Consider the following 13,784-nt stretch of genomic DNA (forward strand, 5'->3'; position numbering starts at 1 on the left):
ACATAGCCTTGCTACCTCCATTGCCATAAAAATAAAATATCCGTGGGGATAACAATTCTGTGTACTATCCATGTCCGTATCCACCCCAAAAAGCAGTATTTCACAACTAATATAACATTGCACCTTCGTTGTTGCAGGCAGAAATTCCTCAATACGTAGAAAAAATTGAGACAGTGCATTGCAATCATAAAATACATGGACAATATCTGCTTCGTCCATTTGACATCTAAAGCATTTTCCATCATGAATATCGCCCCACTTCATCATTTTAACTGGCGTATAGTATAAATTAAACACAATTTTATAATGTTGAGTACGTAAATTTGCTGACAAAACTACTGCTATCGCCATATTAATCGATTATTGCAAGAATGGCCCATAGCTACCCAGTCGATTTTGCCATTTCACATCATGCATTTCAATATCGTCCGGTTGTTTTGAAATTAAAATTTCATATAAGGCCCCAATCTTAGCCCCTTTTGAGAGAGCTTCAATAAATTCAATGTTAATAATACCCTGTGGTCGACATTGTTTATATAAAAAATTCCGTAATTGTAAGTATTTTAAAAAATCATTCTTCGTAATTGCATATATTTCCATTAAATCCATAAATGAAACCAGTGCACCATCCTTAAAGAAATCCCCTAAATGACGGACCCCTTTATCTCTCCAAGTTCGCATCTTTGTATCGCAAAATATAAGCAGTAATATGCCCCGGGAGTCAAGAGGTGTATAGAAATTGAACCGTTGAATACCCAGAATTTTCCGAAGCCACTTCCACCCTTTGTAGGCTGCAGTCATAATATTAAATCTAGTACGTTTGAAATAACTTGGCTCATAGAACTTCAACAAGGCTTCACACGCCTGATTACCCAGTGTCATCTGGTAGATATTAGGTGACTCAAACTGCCTTGTAGCTCCCCCATTTACCATGTACCTCGCATTTTGTATAAGGCATACTAAATAATATAAAATAAAATTAGGGACCCCCATCCGCCACGTACTAATGGTAACATCATATATTTTGAAGCACGGCGGGGTTTCCTCCAGCCCCAAATAAACCTTTCTGTAATGCCTTGAAGCCGTGTTAATTGTGCCCTTGACAGCTCTAAGGGAACCGTTCGAAAGTAATATAACACTTTGGGGAGAATACACATCTTTAACACATTACGTCGTCCAACCATTGACAGGTGTAAGCATTCTAACTGCCTTTTAACAGCCCTTAATATGTCATTCCAATTTACATCAATTATCTCCTGAATAGACATCCTAATTTTAATCCCCAAGTATTTGGCCTCTTTCGCTACTCGTGACTCACTTGAACACATCCCCGTCGTACAGATAACTTTAGTTTTAGAGATATTTAATTTATATCCAGCAACCTGTCCAAATGCTTGCGTCAAACATTCAACCTCCCTTAATGCTGACTCAGGGTCCGATGTCACGACCGCAATGTCGTCAGCATACGCGAGGACGCGCACTTCGTGTTCACCTACGAACATTGATTGTATTAAATTGTTAGACTTTTGCATCAGCATTAATTAATGATATGGGCCTGTATGACCCCGGCAATCGAGGAGGCTTGTCTTTTTTTTAAAAAACTACAATATTGGCATCGTCCCAGGACACCGGCGGGTTTCCACATTGAGCCATATTAAAAGTAGCAAGCGTATCCGATAAACCTCCAGAGGGAGTTTATCCGGGCCAGATGCCTTGCCTAGCGCTCACGCTTCTACTGCGAGTTGCAATTCTTGCATAGTAATTGGAGCCTCAAGCATTTCCCTCTCAGATGGCCCAAGTTTACAAAAGTTGAAATCCTGAAGATAAATTTCTTTTTGATCTTGAGCAATTAAGTCTTCGGTGTATAGTTCTTTATAATATATACGAAAAACCTCCATGATACCATCCATAGTTTCAACTAGTTCCCCTCTATCATTCTCCAACATATCAATACGTTGAAACGCCTGCTTGCCCCGCATTCTTTGAGCCAAACATCTGCCCATTGCCTCACAATATTCATATCTTTCATTTTTATAAGCATTATACTGCGCAGCAATATCTTGACTCCAAACCCCATTAATCCTAGCTTTACAACTAGCAACCTTAGTTTGTGCAGCTTGGGAGTCTGCATTAGACTGGATTACCAACATAAGTTCACTTTCTGCCATTCTAAATTCCTCGATCAACCCTGCTATCGTAGTTTTCTGTGCTTTTTGATTAGCCCAGCCATAGCTACATGTTTCCCCCCTGACACCTGCTTTAAAAGAATCCCACACCATCGGTTGGCTAGCAGTGCCTCTATTAAATTCTAGATACTGCCTAGCCCATAACTTAATGTGAGTTATAAATTCCTCGTCACTAATACGTTTTTTGTTGAAAGTGAATGTTCGTGTTGCACATACCGGCTGCAAACAGATCACATCTAAAACTATTGGGCTATGGTCAGAAGTAATTCGAGGCGTAACTTGCATCTTTGCGGCAGCAGTTAAAAATCGAGGTAAAAAATATAATCCAACCTCACAAATTTAGAATGGGGAGAAGAAAAAAAAGTGTATCCTGGATTGCCCGGGTTTATCTTGGACCACCCATCCACTAGTCCATGTTGGGATATCAGCTGATATAATGCCCAATATACCTTTGGCTTACGACCTTGATATCCCTGAGGATGAAATCCCCATGTATGGATGTCTCCGTGTATATTAAAATCACCAAGTAATATCAATGGCATTGGCCACTGTGCGAGCTCCACATTCAGGAACTCAAAAATTTCTGCCTCATCAAGATTAGACACATACACTGTACATATTGTAACTTTGGTGGCCCATATATTACACTCACTCCAAAATTATCGACCTGTATCCTACCCGTTCCTACTACAGCTCGGCTGCCCATTATAGCTACCCCCCTATTCATAGTAGATTGTTTAGACTCTGCTAGTACAGAAAAACCCAATTCTATTAAAACCTTGTAATTAGACCAGGGAATGTGGGTTTCCAGTAGACAAAGAATAACAGGATTAATTAAGCGTAATTCATTGGTAACCCGTTTTCTTTTCAGAGCATTATTAAGACCGCAAACATTAAAAGAGCAAATTCGTAGCTTCCTAGCTGCCATCGGACCAGGTAATTTGCAAGTCGTTAATGAATAAACAGGAATTTAGCTTTGCTCCAGCATAATTAAAGCAGATGCTATGAACTGAGATTTTACAATTTTTTCCCTAGCAAACCCTTTCACCCCCATACCCACCAAACCCCCAGTGACCCCTGACCCACCCCAATACCACAACCCCAAACCACCCCACCCTCCCAAAGTGAGCCCCTCCCCCTTAACTAAGGCAATAGGGCTTATGGCCCTTGTGATGCTCGGTGAGTGGTTCCCATGCTGCTCAGCTCATCTAATCAGGATGTATCAACCTTTGTCTCTTATCTTAATACAGACAAAATTAGTCAAAATCCTCCAATAGTAAAACAGAAAAGAAACAAATACAAACAAAAGAAAAAAGAGAAAACGGTGTAGAATCAAAAACAGTCCAACCAATATGTCAGTCCATCAAGGAAGAGTATGCATATACTCTTTCGCAGCAGCCTCTGAAGTAAAGAAACAACTTTGCCCCTTATTAACAATTTTTAAGGTTGCAGGTTGCAATAGAAAAACTTGTAGGCCTTTAGCTTGTAAGGGTTCAATCAGCTGGCGTAGTTTCCACCGTTTTTCAACAGTAGAATGACAAAATTCTGGCCGAACAAAAAACTGTATACCTTTCCCAGTTTTCTTCCTATCAGGCCTAGCCATATCATATAATACCTGTCTTGCCAGAAAATTGCCCGTGGTAGGAAAACTAGATCTGTGGGGGAGGGAGCAGTTGGCATGCGTGCAGCACTTGCTGCAAAAAACAAAGAAATGCAGGGTGTTCAAGACTCTGGGAGTGTCGGCCATGGAAAGGATGCAACACCGGGCCACCCTAAGATACCCCAAATGTTTCAGTCAGCTAGAGGGCTGCAGAAAAGTAATACAGTGACTTCCAAATCTAGCATAGAAGCTGGCGTTAGTGGTAATGGTGGCGGCATGGAGCAGGATGACTCATCGCAGCTATCTTCAGACGTATCCATACCGCCATCTGCAGCGTTTAGTATTCCGGTCATAGTTGAAGCTGGGTTTAATACTGCAGAGGAAACAGAGGATGTTGAAGGCGCGGCCAGTGAAGGAGAAACTCAAGAGCCGCCAAGCAGCAAGGATGGCGAATTGTATTCGCTATCGGAACAGTCGGAAGGATCAGATATGGAAGAAGTTTCACTTCCAGAAGAAGGAGACGGGGTAAATACCCCAACTGTGCTGGAGGGTAGTCTCTGCAAAAATATACTCTCTACGGACATCTCTGTTCAAGCCTCTACTAATCGGAAGAAGGACAAGTGAGATAGCACAGATTTAACTATAACCACTACTGAGATGACTGATCGCGATCTCTTTGTGGATATGCAGGCACTGGAAAGGCTAGATCTTTCAGGCCAAGCTAGTGGGGGTGCTGATGCACATGAATACAGCCAAACGCCTAATCCAGTATCGATGGAGGAAATCTATAGGTCTATCAACGACCACCGGCTGGAGGCTCGAGCGCAACATCTAAAGACACATACTGCTTGTAGAAAGCTACAAAATACCGTTCGACACTTGGCAAAACCTGTAATGATTTTACGGATAGAATGACAGAGGCGGAGGCGCGCCTATCATCACTGGAAGATCAGATGGTGAGCCACACAGCTGATGTTGCTGAAATTAAGGCAGACAAAGAGGATGTGCAGGATAAGATTGCCGAATTGGAAAATCGCCTTCGCCGTAACAATCTAATTTACTGAATGGAATTGGCAACGTGAGATACAACGGGCCCATAGATTTCTCTTCCGGCAGTGATCACCAAGAAGCGGCCAAGCAAGCCCACCACAGCAACGGGCTATTTTGATTTCCTTGAACAAATACTCACTTAATTAATTAATAACTAAAATAGAGTTTCAAATAGGTACTAACCAACTTATGCCGTAGTTTACTCAACAACAGACAGAGTGATACAGATATTCACGCAGTTTATTCACTATCCCATGTATTTAGTCAGACACGTTAACACCATGGCTGATGGAGTCATTCATTTGCAGTACTGGGCCCTAATAGAAATGGGTGTAGTCATGACGAGCTCAGCTCGTCATGAGCACACGAGAGGTGTACCGAGCATCGAAGGGGTTAAATGAGAAAGTTACACAGTCTATCACAGTGCTACTAAATCCTCCATCCACACACTTATACATCCACTCAGACTTCAATGCAGATTCCTATATATATAAAATACTTATTAAAATATCGAACCAAACCACATTCACTGGATGATGTCATTTGAGATGTCATCAGTGATGTTACTGACCATGTCATGAATGATGTAATATGTGACATCATCAGCAGTGGATTGTGGGAGCACGTATCATAGTTAGTACAACTAACTATAACAGGGGAATTTCAATGGTTTTGTATGAGTGAAATGTCCAGCTAACTATAACACCTCTGAAACCTATGTTTTTTCTGTAAATATATATACATATATATATATATATATATATATATATATATATATATATATATATATATATATATATATATATATATATATATATATATATATATATTCACTGAAAAAACCATAGGTTATAGACCATATATAGTTAGGAATTAGCATTTAAAAAACCTTATTTTACTCACACAAAACCATTGAAATTCCATATATAGTTAGTTGTACTAACTATATATCGCGCACCCACAATCCACTGCTGATCATGTCACATATTACATCATTCATGACATGGTCAGTGACATCACTGATGACATCACTGATGACATCTCAAATGACATCACTGATGACATCACTGATGACATCTCAAATGACATCACTGATGACATCGCTGATGACAACATCCAGTGACTGTATGTTTCTGTAAAGTTAAAATATGTCTTACATATTGAAGAATGAGTGGATGTATAAGTGTCTGGATGAAGGATTTAGTAGGGGCATGACTGACTGTATGAGTGACTGATTAAATGTGTCTCACTGAGTGCATGGGTTAGTGACTAAACTGTCTTAATTTGTGCATCATTATGTCTGTTGTTCTGTAAACTGCTGCATGTGTTGATCAGTAGCTATATGATTAACTATATGGGTTATTGATTGGTTGCCCAAGCATTTGTATGGGAGACTGAGTGTGTGTGTGGATGGCTGGGAGGTGTATGACTCTGTGCATAGATGTGTGAGCAGTTGATTCACTAGATGTATGGGTTCAAAAGTGCATGTGGAAACAGCTGTATGGGCGGTTGACTGTGTGCATGAGTGTATTGGTGAGTGAATGGATATCTCAGTGCTACATGTCAAAGTAAGTACATATGTAAAATACAGTACATGTGAGAGTTGACATATATAAATAACTGTGCATAAGAGCCAGTGAATGTGTGAGTGGCTGTATGGATCATTGTGAACTTGTATCCAGGATTGTATAAGTGAGTAAATATGTTTTAGTATATGTTTGAATAAGTAAGGTGTGTATAACTGTATAGTTGAGGAAATGGAGGTGTGATTGATTCTTTGCATGACTGACTAGGTGTGTGAGTAACTCCATGGATGAGTGACAGTCTGTGAGTGTATGTTTATACTGAGTGTATATAAGGTTATATAAGAGTCTGAAGAGGTTCATCATAATATCACATGAAAGATGTCATCAGTGATGTGATCAGTAATGTCAAATGAGATGTCATCAGTGATGTCATTTGAGATGTCATTTGAGATGTCATCATTGATGTCATCAGTGATGTCATTAGTGATGTCATTTGAGATGACATCAGTGATGTCATCAGTGATGTTATCAGTGATGTCATTTGAGATGTCATCGGTGATGTCATCAGCGATGTCATTTGAGATGTCATCAGTGATGTCATCAGTGATGTCATTTGAGATGTCATCAGTGATGTCATCAGTGATGTCACTGACCATGTCATGAATGATGTAATATGTGACATGATCAGCAGTGGATTGCGGGTGCGCGATATATAGTTAGTACAACTAACTATATATAGAATTTCAATGGTTTTGTGTGAGAAAAATAAGGTTTTTTAAATGCTAATTCCTAACTATATATGGTCTATAACCTATGGTTTTTTCAGTGAATTTTCAAGGTTTTGTAAATGCTAATTCCTAACTATATATGGTCTATAACCTATGGTTTTTTCAGTGAATTTCATTGGTTTTTTAAAAGCTAATATCTGTAGCTGTAAAATGTATTCTTCTTTAAATCCCAAAATATATTTTATATGTTTATTAATAATTTTTTTTTAAAATATTTTTTTTTCTTCGCTCCCGGTTCGCGAACCGGGAAGCTTCCCGTTAGCTCAATTTGATGCCGCAACCCGGTCCGCGAACCGGTAAACGTTCCGTTTGCGCAACTGCCGCGTTAGAAATCAACATCGTGACGCGTCGCGGAAGCGCGACGTATCACGTTGTCGCGTAATGCGTCTTATGACGCGCCGCGTTAGCGCACCCGGAAGTGCTCCGGTACGCGAACTGAGACGCGAAGCGCAGCTCCCCGGAAGCGATCCGGGGCGCGTCGCGAAAGCGCGACGTATCGCGTTGCCGCGTAATGCGTCTTATGACGCGCCGCGTTAGCGCACCCGGAAGTGCTCCGGAGCGCGAACCGAGGCGCGAAGCGCAGCGACCCGGAAGCGATCCGGGGCGCGTTCCGCAGCGCGTAACATAAGCGTAACAGGTCATGTGACTTGTTAATAAAACTTTTCATTGGTTCATTTCACTTTTGGTTTCATAATGATGTAAGGCTAGGTCAGGTGACCTAAAAATAACACTTTTCATTGGTTTAGGACTATTGTTTTTCCCAAATGATGAAAACCCCTCCTTCTTTCCTCACTCTGACTTTCATCTTTGTGAGAGGAAGACCTTTTTTGATATTTGAGCAATGGCTTCATTGGTAGCTTCAGCTGGTGGACCCCCACCACCACCACCACCTCCTCATGGGAAGAGAGGACCACCTCCCCAGTTCATCAGCAACACAGAGGAGGAAGAGGATGATCAAGAGGAAGAGGAGACAGAAGGACCACAGTTTTTACAAGAGCAGCCCCGGGTTTCTCATCGGAAAACCAGTTTTATTTGGCAGTTTTTTCAATCCCTGAAGGGCAGAAGAAAGTTAATGCTAGATATGTCACCTGCCTCATATGTAAAGAGAAGTTATCTAGAGGCACCTTAAAAAAGTATAGCTTTGGTAACTACACCATGCATCGTCATATGAGCAGGTGGCATCCATTAAACTACAGCCGGGCAGAGATGCGTGACCTGCAGGACAACCCACCAACTCCTGTTGCCAGGTCATCATCACAGATATCTTTGACAGGAGCAGAGGCACGGGAAACCGTGCCAAACATTCAGGACAACTTTGTCCATGTGAAGTTTACCTGTTTGTATTACGGTGCATTACTGTCATGTGGCAATATGAGCATTACCTTAATCAACCTAGCTTATGAAAATGACAATTGCCCTAAACGCCACAGACAGTAATTTTTTTTTTTTGCTCCTGTTGAGCCATTTCCAATGCCTGTTTTTTGTTGTTTCCCCTCCATCAAAATAAAAAAAACATAAAACTGTTCAAAAAATACAAAAAAAACAAAAAATGTTCAGAAAAATAAAAAAAATATAAAACAACAAAAACATTAAAAAAAAGTTCTTTTCAGAACTACCTCCCCTTTCAAAAAAAATTGCTAGAATGTTTAGCACTCTGGCAAGCTCTATTTCTTTTGGTTCGCTTCCCCGTTCGCTTCCCGGTTCGCGAACCGGGAGCGAACCAAAAAAAATAAAAAAAATAAAAAGAAGAGTAAGTTTAAGGGAAGTAAACAGAGAGTAATGTTAAAAGAAAGACAGCTATAGGGAGTAAACCAGAGATACTGTTTAATAGATCTATTTACCGAAGAAAAGATGGAAGAGGGTATAATTGTGAAAAACAAAATAGATAAGGAAGTGAAAGAAAAAAAAGAGAGTAGAACAATAACAAAGAAGAGTTTCTTGGAGAATGTGAGTGAATGTTCAAAATAAGATTAAAACATGTGGAATAACAGAGAGAAAAAACAGAAAACAGAAAAGAAAAAATAACAGAAAAAGATTAATTGAAACAGCAAAGAAATGTAAATAACATAGAGCCATATCATCAACATAGCCAATAAAAGTTTTGCAGCTTTTATCGGCAGAAATGTGTCGCTAAAGCCGCTTTTGCAGCAGAAAACTGCCACTAAAACCACTTTTGCAGCAGTTTTTTGCCAATAAAAACAGCAATAATTTTATTGGCTGTGTTCATAATATGCCCCTTAGTGTGCTTCAACTACACAGAGAAAGCATTATGAACAAGTAGTGAAAGAGTGATCAGTCAAAGACACTAAGAGTAATAGAGACGGAGTGAGTGAACAAGAGTGAGGAACTATGAGAAGAGAGGGACTGAGAAAAAGAGTGGAAGGAGTTGAGTAAGTAGGTAATAGAGAAAGGAATGAGGAAAGTAGCAAAGGCAGGAAACTGAGGGTTAAAGAAATGAAGCTGTGGAACTAATAGTAGGTGAATGTGATAGAAATGTAACGAAAAGAGTACAAAACATTTACCTTATAATTGTCGTTAACTTACTCACTTTTTATTTTTATACTTTCAATCTGTGAAAGAGAGAACAAACATTTGAAAAATATTAAAACATGTATTTAAAAATTAGAAAAGACAAGGGAAAAGATTGAAGGACAAACAGTTTTTCAACAACTTTGACACTTACAGAAGCTTTTGCTTCTCCAGGCCCCCTACACAGTCCTAAAGATATACATTTTAAACTAACAGTATCTTGATGCAGATGAAGTGAGGCCTATCTTAAAACATGGTGCATCTTTTGCACTGCTGTTGTCTCACAAAAGTGTCGCAAGACACTAACATTTTAAATGATTGTTTCAGGATGCCAATAAGATGTGTCCTATCCAGAGGTTTGTTTGAGGTGAGGCCTACTTAGGGTTCCAAATGAAATTTCGAGTTGTTGAAGAGAACAGAGGACATAATACATGTGAAGGCCTACCAATGAAGTAAGTCATGTCCACTTCACTCTTGAACAAAGGCCAGACCTCTTCTGTGTCCGTGGACAGACCTAAACTTCATCTGCACAATGTCATTCATAAACTTAGGAAACACAGGTGATGTAATTGAAAAATGTGGAGTTTCTTTTCCTCATTTCACAATCACATCACCTGTGTTGGCTTTGGTTAGGTATCTCATAGTGCAGATGGAGTCTAGCATATCAAAGAGTACATAGAAGTTGAGCAGTATATACAACAATTTTGACATTTACAGAAGACTTAGCTTCTTATCTTGTTGGAGATGAAGTCAGGCCTGTCTTGCAACATGGTGCATCTTTTGCATCACTGCTGCATCGGTTTCATGTGGCATGGGTTTTTTACAGCATGACACATCTGCCTAGATGCATCAATTTGTAATTTTGTCGCCTCATAGCAAATCTTTTGCACCGCCGCTGCATCACAAAAGTGACGCACAGTGGCGCAAAAGAGGCATACACCTATCATAAATCTGTCCCTAACATTTGAAATGATTGATTCAGGATGACGATAAGGTGTGGCCTCTCCAGAGGTTTGTTTAAGGATGAGGCCTACTCAGGATTGCATATCAAATTTATGCTTGTTGAAGAATACAGAGGAGATAATACATGTGAAGGCCTACCAATGAAGTAAGTCATGTCCACTTCACTCTTGAACAAAGGCCAGACCTCTTCTATGTCCGTGGACAGACCTAAACTTCATCTGCACAATGTCATTCGTAAACTTAGGAAACACAGGTGATGAAATTGAAAAATGTGGAGTTTCTTTTCCTCATTTCACAATCACATCACCTGTGTTGCCTTTGCTTAGGTATCTCATAGTGCAGATGTAGTCCAGCATATGAAACAGTACCCAGAAGTGCAGCACTGCATGCAACAACTTTGACACTTACAAAAGCTTCATCTTCTGCATGCCCCCTACACAGTGCTAATTATATACATTTTAAACTGATGGTATCTTGCTGGAGATGAACTGAAACCTATCTTGCAACATGGTGCATCTTTTACACAAAAGTGACCCACAGCGGAGCAAAAGAGGCGCACGGCCATCATAAATCTGACCCTAACATTTTAAATGATTGTTTCAAGATGCCGATAAGGTGTAACCTATCCACAGATTTGTTTCAGGTAAGTCCTACTCAGAGTTGCAGATGAAATTTAGGTTTGTTGAAGAATACAGAGGAGATAATACATGTGCAGGCCTACCAACGAAGTGAGTCATGTCCACTGCACTCTTGAACAAATGTCAGACCTCCTCTGTCTCCAGGAACAGGCCTAAACCTCATCTACACAATGTGATGTGTAATGTTAGGAAACACAGGTAATATAATTGAAAAACGTGCAATTTTTTTTGCTCATTCCACAATCATATCACCTGTGTTTCCTTTGCTTAGGTATCTCATTGTGGAAATGTAGTCTATCATATGAAAGACTACGTAGAATATGAGCATTGTATGCAACAACTTTGACACTTACAGAAGCCTCACCTTCTCCATGCCTCCTACACAGTTCTACATGTACATCATAAATGCAAACAGTACAGAATTAATTATACATGTTAAATGGTTTATTTTTGCTGTTCTCAGAATGTATCAAATTTCACTAAAAACAGTGACTTGAAGGTATTCATCATATAACAGCGGGGAAAAAAAAACACAATCAAAATGATTGTGTTTAAAAAACCCATACAACATAACAAATCAAAATTCAGAACTCCTTAAAGTTAACTTACTTTCCATGACGTCGAAGGATGTCCTATGAACAGCTTACACTCTGTTGTGCTGTTATTACTTTCAGCCCGCCACTTTCTGAAAGAAAACCTCCATCGTTTTGAAAAATATGTTACATACAATAAATGACTTCTCGCTCTCTACCACACGTTTCCACAAGGCCAAATCATGTCAGAGCCATTTATAACTCTTGGAATTCTTGTAAGCCAATCCCGTCATGTTGTATTTCCGCAACTTTCAGAATTAAAATGTTGAAGATCATTTTCACAATCCTGGACTACTAATATCTTACCCTTCTTGCTCACTCATGTTCTACATTTCCTATGACACTGATACTGCTTACTATGAAGCAGACTTACACTACCTCTATGACTACTACAATTATTTAATTCTCTACATCACTTTTAATCACAAAGCAATATAAAACAGTAGACAGCATTGCAGACTTACATTCCCTCTACTCCATGTTTTGATTGGCTGCTTGAATTAGCTTATAAAAAGAAATCGTTTTTCTGAACTCATTCAAAGTGCAGTTATTTTTCCAGCACGTCCAGTGTTATGGTAAGAAGTTATGTCTCTGTACTACACTTATCCTCAAGGCCAAATCGTGTAGGAGCCATTAGAACTTCTTGAAATTCCTCAGAGCACATCCCAAGATTCTTTCCCTAAAATTTTGGTTTTAAAAACACCAGGTAAGAATTTTTAAGGTCATACGGCAATTTTTTTGTGAAAATTAAAACAGAATCGTTGCAGAATGACCAGCCATTTCTAGACTTTAAATAAGCTGTGTAATGTCCTGATGTTATTGAAGGACCGTCATGATATATAATTGCTACAGTTACAAAAGTCCTTCCTGATATTGACAACTGTGAAGCCACAAAATTTTTAATTAAAGTTGTCAATTTTGTTCCATCAGGCCTACATCGTTGGAACATTAAAATGACATACTGGCCATATGTTCGTATAAATAATGTTGACATCAATTCAGATTTACATTGGCTACACTCCATGTTGTGATCAGCTGCTTTTACTAGCTTATTAAAGGAGACTGATTTACTGTCTGGCAAAGTTAAATATATAAATCGTTCTGAGTCTACACTAGTAGTACTTGATACCCTACAGTTCTCGCAGTCATGCTGCCATTGATAAGAAAGTCCAAACAGGTGATCTACATCTACACCTTCAGCATGCAATACATCAAGCATATACATTAAAAACTCCTGACAATCTTGCTGAATATTTTGAGAGAATTGTGTTTGGCCTGAACATCTGTCTAACAGATTTCGAATTTCAGACACACTTTCTATTTTTGTTCTATCAGTGCTACATTTCTCTAACACAGTATTTAACAAACTGCAAAATCTTTGATCAGAATTGACCACAATCTCTTCTTTTACATTTTCTAGAGAAAACAAAACATTAACCACTACATTAGCATAGCAGTTGACACCAGAACTGTTTTCAAATTGAAAACCAACAACATCTTCAACAGAATCCTTTTTCTTTCTGCTTATAATTTCAGGTTCATCGACTTTTCGTCTTTTTGCTACAACCTCCCTAGTATTGGTCACATTTCTTCGTTTCCGGCCTACCACACGTTTCTCAAACAAAGGATATTGAGGCAAATGTGGCGCATACTCTCTTCTCAACCTATTGTATTCCTTAACACAATCTACATCCGCACAAATGTTTGTGACATCACACTCAATCAAGTACAATCCCGATAAAGTTCTAACTCTTGACAATGCCACATATGCCATACCCTCCTTGAACACAGAACTGCCAATATTCACCAATGCACTGTCTACACTTAAACCTTGCGATTTATGGATTGTCACCGCATATGCCAAGCAAACAGGAAACTGCTTACGGCGAACATATAAGTCTTTTACAAGCA

Source organism: Lissotriton helveticus, chromosome 6 (assembly GCF_964261635.1).
Source record: "Lissotriton helveticus chromosome 6, aLisHel1.1, whole genome shotgun sequence".
NCBI lineage: Eukaryota > Metazoa > Chordata > Amphibia > Caudata > Salamandridae > Lissotriton > Lissotriton helveticus.